The sequence below is a fragment of the Lissotriton vulgaris genome, chromosome 9, assembly GCF_964263255.1.
Source record: "Lissotriton vulgaris chromosome 9, aLisVul1.2, whole genome shotgun sequence".
Classification (NCBI taxonomy): Eukaryota; Metazoa; Chordata; class Amphibia; order Caudata; family Salamandridae; genus Lissotriton; species Lissotriton vulgaris.
In genome coordinates, this window is record NC_141697.1 from 777,848,833 (window position 1) to 777,857,720 (window position 8,888).

Genomic DNA, 8,888 nt, shown 5'->3' on the forward strand with positions numbered 1-8,888 from the left:
CATTACTTCTAAATGAGGTAAGAAACACTCTGATATTTTTTTGGTGTGGCAAGCAATGTAAATTTTAATTCAAATTGAAACTGAAATGCATTTACTTCATGGACTTTCACTGTATCACAAACTTAATTCTGGTCTTTAAATCAGAAATGTTGAAATGATAATTATTGAACCATAGACAACTTTGACATTATGAATACCATTCAAGAGGCATCACAGACAATGTCATTTCTTATGGCCACGCACTCCTAATGCCTTCACTGTATTTTTTCCACCGTGCATGGTCATATTACTGGCATTATTCAGCTTTCTATTACTTCGCCGTGTGCCACTTAAGCAATGCTCAAGTGTGCCACTCACAGCACTGCCGGCACCACTCTCCCCCATTGGTAGTTGCTTTTCTGGGGATGCATTAGACTGTGAAATTCCTGATGGTTCATAGGTAGTCCCCACTCCCTTTTGAATATGTTCAAATGTTTTCATCAAGAGTACCTGGGTTGAAAGGGTCTGTTTGCAGAGGCCACGTGTACAATTGGAAAGGCGAGTCATTTCCCTGTTATGAGCCTGCATGTTGGTCAGTAGTCGTACCTGCCTTTTGCACTTATATTTTGCTGTTTTTGCATCAATGTGCACATGGTCTCCAAAAAATTGGCAATGCGGTCAAGCTTCAATGCAGATGTTTCATGGCCTATCTTCATTACATTGATCATTTTATTCATACTGATAGATAATGAACCTATTTGTTTGCTGATATGTTTCAGTTTTCCTTTAATAATTCTAATGTCTTTGCCTTGCAGGCGCTGTACCTTTAGTATTTTCTCTTCAACAAGATTGCCAGTGATGGGACCCTCTCCAAAATGACCACTTTCTCTCACATTACCTCGGCGCAGAGAATACTGCTGAAGTCTCCTTCGCCTACTCAGCCTGCTATTTGTGACTGTTGGAGTGCTTTGAGGTTGCCTTTCAGCTACATTCTCATTCGGCTCTGTTTCAGAATCAGTTTAGTTTGGAGCAGTTGTCGCACTCTCTGTCTTTCCCCTGTTTGTGAATTGGCTGCTGATGTACTTGGAGCATTTCCCAATTGTGTTTCTTGAACTTCTTGGTTGTGGAAATCCCTCAAATCCTGCTCAATTATGTCTTGCAGTGCTTCTATGGTTTAAAAAATGCACAAACATGATGTTACTTTAAGTTTGCACTTTCATTAAATTATTTAAGAAAATGTGAAAATCTGCTCAATCACATGATTCCAGTCTCATTCATATTATTTCTTCATAGTAATGAAGTTGCAATTACAAATTATTGTTTGTGTGCATGAAGGACTCCTAAAAACTACAACTCCCATAATGCACTGTTTTCATTTACCTAACATTACATAACTGTTGCTGGTAACACACACATAACATATAATACACAACACAATTACAATGCTTTTAATCCATCTACTTTCACAACAGTCTTTAAATTTCTAGGCTCCATTCAGACAATCAAAAGCATATGCAATTCAATTACCTTCAGAAGGAGTTGGAATCTCAAAAGTATCAATGTCTATTACTCCGATTACAGCCTCAGTCAACAGTGTGCCTTCCACCATGTTTTCCAGGGGAGTGTTGGGTCTATCCCTGGGTGTTCCACCTCCAGTTTGCTTTGCTGATTTAATCCTGTTTGCTAGCTTCTCTTTTACACAACTGCGCAGGTCATACCATCTTTTTTGTAAATTGTTTTTGTCACGATGTGCCACTCCTACTGCGTTCACCTTTGCTTGTATGGCAATCCATAGGTTCCTTTTGACAGCCTCAGGGACCTTCAGAGACAGCTTACCAGAAAGCTGCTCCTGTCTTGCAGTCACCTCCTCAATGAGAATTTCCAACTCTTGATCAGAAAACTTAATTTTCCTTTTCCTGGCTGGCCCCTCTTCAACAGGATTCTCATTTTCCATTTTTCAAAAGAATTGTCAGGCACAGACTGCAGCAGCAACCTCCAGGGAAAGCTCACTCAGCAAACTGCCAAACCTCACTGTAACGGGGTGTACAAAAGGGTGCAGGGCAGGCAGGACTCAGAGTCTCCCGGTGATGGTCTACCTCGTGACAAGGGGAAGACCGAGGGGAGGTCCGAGCTAACTCTTGTTCCCACCCCTCCCCTCTCTCTGTCTCAAACACAGGACCCGTTAGCGAGCTGGACGGAGCCGAACGACATGGACTGGCCCTTTAACCCTGAAGGACAAGCCGAGTGGGAGGAGCCGACTTACCTGCCCTGCCCCTCAAAAGGAGATCCCGACGAGACACAGGTGTGCTTGTTCACCTGGAGGACGGAAGGAGAGAGAGTGCGGAAGACGGAGATTCAGGAGGAGGAAGGTACCGAACGGAGGAGGATCGAAGTTCTGGAGGAGAGACCGGGAGAAGACACAGGGACCATCGAGAGCCGAGCAGCTGGAGAGAAACTCGGAAGTCGGACACCAGGAGAGGAACCGTGTGCAGAGTCGGCGCCTGCCCAGGACGGAGGAAAGCCAGGAGGCCACCGTTCCCACGAGCCGCCCAGCCACTCACCCAGGGGAGGTGCGTGGCTTCTCCAGGTACGTGACCGTTTGAGGGGCTGGGTCGGAGGTCAACGTACGCTAGGTACAACCCCGCGGGACGTGTAGTTTTAACGGTGTCACTCAAGCACCCTTCACCGCCGTTCACGCGTTAATTGGAGCACCGGGAGTCCCCTCACTACCCTCCCCTTCACCGCTTGGTATTTGAAGCAGACCCCTGACACTTTTCTTTCTTTTCCTTTCCTCTGGTTGGGTGTTCGCTGGAGAGCTACTCCTACAGTCGGGACGGACTCCGAGGCCGAAGAAACCCCTACCCGAAGACCGGACGGGACCCGCAAGAAGGAGAAGGTCATCCCCCGCCGACGGAGTAGAAGCCGCTCACCGAGGAAGTTTCCTAACCGTAAAAGCTGTACTGATCAACTGTTTGCCGCAATAAAACCTAAGTTACCCAGAGCTCGCCTATTGCCCTTAACTTCAGCGCCGCAACCAGCACCCATTGTAACACTCACCTTCAAAAAAGGGAGCAGCTGCGCCTAATTGCTGTACTGGCTTTCAGGCAGTTGAATCAATGAGATTCATCATGTGTGTGATTTCGCAATTTGCGATATCGCAAAATGCAAATTTGCAATTAAGAATTCGCAATTTTACTGCGATTCAGTAAAAATTGCGATTTTTACCGAATCGCAATAAAATTGCGAAAAAAATGATGCATTGACATTTGTGATTCCTTGTTTGCGATTCCTTATTTTTCGCAAATAAGGAATCGTAAATAAAAACGTTGATGCATCTACCCGTAAGTGTATTAAGGTTTGAGGCGAGGGATTGCCAGACGGACAGGTTAAAAGTGCATGGGGTTTGTACTGACCCAGGGCAAAACAGATCATTGTACAAATGGAGCCCAGACAAAATGTTGTGAGCAATGATATGTCCCATGGATGTTTAACTGCTATAAGATATGGTTCAATACTAGTGACAGATTTCAGGAGCAATATCTCAAAGGGGTGTCAGTAAAAGGACAATTAGAAACAGTACAATTAATTACAGAAGACTCAATCAAGAAGAGGGAAAAAACCCAGGTAGATCAGGTACTTTGCAAAAATTTTATTGTGGAACATTCACATATTTGACATATTCAATTACATATGATCAAACAAGTAAAGAATTAAAGAGTTGTGCTGCATTACATTAAATGGCATGTAACCTGTTGCATACTGTGCACAACTGCTCGTGAAGGATTGTGACGGCGCAAGTAACACGCGAGGTAGTATATACAGCGACGGTGATGGGCATGATGGCAAACAAGTGAGCTTAAAATTGAACAAAGTCAGGATAACCAAACAATAAATGGTAATGTGATACACAAGTAATTAAGTATGGTATCCTTGAGGAGAGCGACAAACGTTTCGCTGTGAAGTCGACGGCGTTTCAGCCTTCAGGGATGGTAGACCTGTCTCAACAGGCACTATCTGCTTATGACACCAGCCTTTTGAGTAAGGGTCTCAGCTTCGTCCCAACTGAGAGAAGCAATTTCTTTGAACTACAAGAGAATCTATTCAAATTCTTCAGAAGGATAAGGCTCAAACATTTCTTTGCGGATAGACCACCACTTGACCAAACTACTCGCTCACCATGCCACTCTGCCTCATCCTTTAACCCGGCATCTGCTCTCATGCACACCGAGATTTTGACTTTTGAGAGACAGGTACTTCTGGAAATGAAGAACATCCAAACTCAGCATGAATTTGTACCTTATAATCTCTCCCTCCTGGAAAAACAAGCCTTGAACAAGCTCACGACCAATAAAAATATAATCATAAAATCCGCCGACAAGGGCGGCGGCATCGTTGTTATGGATCAAACAAAATATGACTTGGAAATCCTACGGCAATTGGACAACACTGACCACTACCACGCCCTATCATCGGATCCTCTGCCAGGAATTTAAATCAAAATCCAGCAGATCACGCCATTGGCCAGGGCTAATGACATCATAATAGATAAAGAAGTGATTTATCTCAATAACACCCATCCTTGGACCCCGGTACTTTATGTCCTGCCCAAAATCCAAAAGGACCAACAAAATCCCCTTGGTCGACCAATCGTGTCGGGCTGTGGATCGATACTGGAACCAGTTGGCAAATATATTGACAACATCATTAAGGAATTTGTCCCTCTTACGGACACCTACACCCGCGATAGTATGGATCTCATTAACCACATCGAGAACACTCCCTTCAAGCTTGGAACCGATGTGATGGTTGGTATGGACATCGAATCGCTTTATACCAACATCCCCCACCGGGAAGGCTTGGCAGTCATAAAAGGGATCCTAGATGCAAGACCACAACCTGCCCGGATTCCTACAGACTTCATAATATCTCTTTTAGAAGTCACTCTGGAAAACAACTATTTCCTATATAAAGATATGTACGATCTCCAAAGCAAAGGGGTATCTATGGGGGCATGTTTCACACCGAACTTTGCCATATTCTATGTCCACCATCTGGAGAAAACCAAGATCTTCACTAGCCTCAACCCATTCAGAATCCACATCTCCTCCTGGCGTTGTTACATAGACGATATCCTGCTTATCTAGACAGGAAACAATGACACCTATTGCAATTCGTGGATTGGCTGCACACCTGCCAACAACACCTTCGATTTACCATTGATCCTAAAGAGAACCATCTACCGTTCCTTGACCTTTCTCTTCAAGTTGAAGACAACAAAATTGGAACAGCACTATTCAGAAAACCAACTGAACGGAACACCCTACTACTATACTCCAGCTACCATCCACGTGGGCTACCCGACGGCCTACCCTTTGGACAGTTCCTGTGGATTCACCGCAACTGTAAATGGAGAAAGGACTTTTTTAGGGAAGCCGCTATCTTGTCCGAGAAACTCATTGCCCGTTGCTACCCCAAGACATTGGTAGCCAGGGCACGGAAACGTGCGTGGTATAACCACTGCGAAACCCTACTAACATCCAAAGAAAGGAGGGATAACTCACGTATCCATTAGTTTCTACATTCTCTCCTACCAGTAAGAAGATGGCCAAAATCATCAAAAGAAATTGGAACACACTTGCCCTGCTGAACATATTAGATGAACCACCACTGTTTTCATACCGGAGAGGAAAATGCTTGTCGGACTACCTTATTCACGCCATTACACGGCCCAAAACTAACACACAGGATGAATCAGTAAGAGGCTTATGGGGCCTACTGCCTCTACTAGGACACTACAAATGTCAAAGACGTACAGCTTGTCCCTCTTCTCTCAATACGAAATACTTTGAGTATGACGGACAGAAACACCAACTGAGATCTCTTACTAACTGCAGATCCCACACCATGATCTACACAATACGCTGTGCCTGTGATCTCTTATATATAGGACAGACTACACAAATGATCAAGGACAGAATCATCCAACACCGGAGTCAAATTAGATGCGGTGTGTTGACAGCCCCACTGGTCACACACTTCCAAGAACGTAACCACAATGACACTGATTTCACCTGGATGGTGATTGATCAACCCACCTTACCCACTAGGGGTGGGGATATACACAGACTGCTTAACAGATGTGAATTTAATCTGGATTGCTCGCTTCAACAACATTGATCATGGCCTGAACACCTTGGATGAATGGAACACTACACTCACATGAGGCATCAGATCCAGACTCTGTAATTGACCACACATAGTCTTACCATCTATTCTGTCTGCATATAACACACAGTACCTGACCAGCCTCGATTTGTTAGCCCTCTTGATATGACACATGCACTTCTGCATATCACCATACTATTAAATTTGAACCTTTTGCTACGATACAAGCACTTTTTTATAAACATTCATGTTGTCCGACATAGGGCTTATCAAGTTGAATTCTTCACACACCACCAATTGCCTATTTGATTAAGAAATATATCCATTGTCTATTATGCTATGCTATTTTGACTTAGGGAATGTCACAATTATTATGCAACTCTGATACCTTATCAAGGTCACAATTTAATTGTAACTTCAAAGTTTTTTGTTGTAACCCGAATACACATTCTGATGATCGATGCCATGAGTAATATGTCTAATTGTACATGGGCTATCTGCTTCACACTCCACAATTGTTATCAGTGTACCCACAGTAAATTTTCTCTTGACAAAATGAATCCAATAAATATCCCTGCCGTGCCGGTTCTCATTATAAGCCCACAGCTAGTGATCTCCACGATGCACCACAAGTCTTTTCTCCCTTTCTACTTTTCTTCCAATACTGGCACGCTCTAGTCTCTCCGCGCATAGCGCCCCACGTGACAGACATCACGTATTTCTCCAGTCCCTTGCAGCCCGCTTTCACTAAGCCTGACAACTGCCTGCTTCGTGATCCAGCTCCCGCCACACAGAGCCTGACTGACGCCGGCTCACCGATTGAATTGGCACCACCTGCTGTCTGCCAAGTAAGTTCGACCCACGGCCTCCCCCTCCCCGTGCCTGCCCTGTGTGCCATCAAGTTCCTGGCTTCAGGCCACTCGAATACACCCTCTGCCCCTGAGCCCTTCAGTAATAATTCACCAGGGCCGCCCTTACCCTTTGCTACCCACCCCACTGCACGCACGGCCCCCACGCTCCATGTGACGGAGCCCGGCTCCCACCCACACAGACCCGTTTACATGCAATGGGGTATCTTACACCGCATGAGCTGTTACCTCCCATTTCACACCGGAATTTGCCTGCCAGCATACCTTCCGTACCGCACACCAACCTGCATCGGCCCTCACCCCGCCCCATGCCCCATGTTAAGCGTACCCATCCCCGGCCTGTGAACCTTGATCCCTTGACCTCACCCCCCACAGTCTGTACCCAGTTTCTCTTGTCCACTGGTCCCTGTGGTTGGCCACTGTACCGCCCCGGTGGCAGAACTCATTCCCCACATCCACCCCACCTACCTACCCCACCATCCCCCCGGCCCAACCAGTGGCTGCCTCTCATTGGGCTCTTCGTTCTTTTTCAGGCCTTCTGAACTACAGGCTTGGACTCCCACAACACACGCCACTGCGCGTGGTTTGGTCCCCTACGGAGACCTCCCTTTTACCTTGACAGTAAGTCATTCCAACCCTTCTGCCCACCCCTTCCCCTTCCAACCTCCCCCTTCCTGTCCTCTCCACACACCACCAACCCCCTCTTTTCCCCCTCCTTCTCCCACACCCACACCCCCTTGCCCATACACCCCCACAACCCGCCTTCCCCTCCCCCATCCCTTCCTCTCTTACTCTTGCCTCCCTTATTTTCCTTAGAACCACCCCTGGCACGCTTAGGTTCTCTTTAGACCTTACCCCCATCCACGCCCGGATCCTGGACGGTGTGGCCCCAGACATAAATGGTCCATTGTTCTTGATCACTAGCGCTTGTCTCACTTTCCCTTCCTGAGTCTAGCCATGCGGTAATTTCTGCTGCGCCCTTCCTCTTCTGTTCCTTTTGGATCATTTGACCATGCCCCTAGTTCCTTATTCTTTCGCCTTGGTCCACACCAGAGTTTTCAATTGTATACACATCCATGGGAATATCCCTTTATCCCCAGCACTGCGATAAAAAATCAGTGTAACCTGGTCCTTATGATGGCCTAACATCCCTAATGGCCGAAACGCCATTGACTTCACAGCAAAACTTTCTGCGTTCTCCTCAAGGATACCATACTTAATTACTTGTGTATCATATTACCATTTATTGTTTGGTTATCCTGACTTTGTACAATTTTAAGCTCACTTGTTCGCCGTCGCGCCCTTCACCGTCGCTGTATACACTACCTCATGTGTCACTTGCGTCGTCACAATCCTTCACGAGCACTTGTGCACAGTATCCAACAGGTTACATGGCATTTAATGTAACGCATCACAACTCTTTAATTCTTTAATTGTTTGATCAAATGGAATTGAATATGTCAAATATGTGAATTTACCAATACAATTTCTTTTTGCAAAGTATCTGATCTCCCTTGCTTTTTTCTCCCCCTTCTTGATTGATTCTTCTGTAATTAATTGTACTGTTTCTAATTGTCCTTTTACTGACACCCCTTTGAGACATTGTTGTACGTTACAGATGTTTGCCCTAGTCTCATTAGAGTTTATGGGCTACCTCTTGTAGTCTGGTATTAGATTTCAGGAGCAGGCAGGATTTGTTGGAGTGTTTCTCCAGCGCCCTAACTTCCCTCTCTTCTTTCACTCTCTTTGAAATGTGTTCCCTAAAAAGGCCCGATCACCTTTTTTGAGAAGATGTGGCCTGTGAAATATGTCCATACAATCTAGGGAACAGGCGGCAGTTTAAATATAATTTAGCCATGGTATCTTTAGGCCATA

At 45.5% G+C, this 8,888-nt stretch overlaps 1 pseudogene; it reads right to left on the reverse strand.

Annotated features, from left to right (window-relative positions):
- Positions 1 to 222: 222 nt before the first annotated feature.
- LOC147692235 (uncharacterized) lies at positions 223 to 1,933 on the reverse strand (annotated as a pseudogene).
- Positions 1,934 to 8,888: the final 6,955 nt, after the last annotated feature.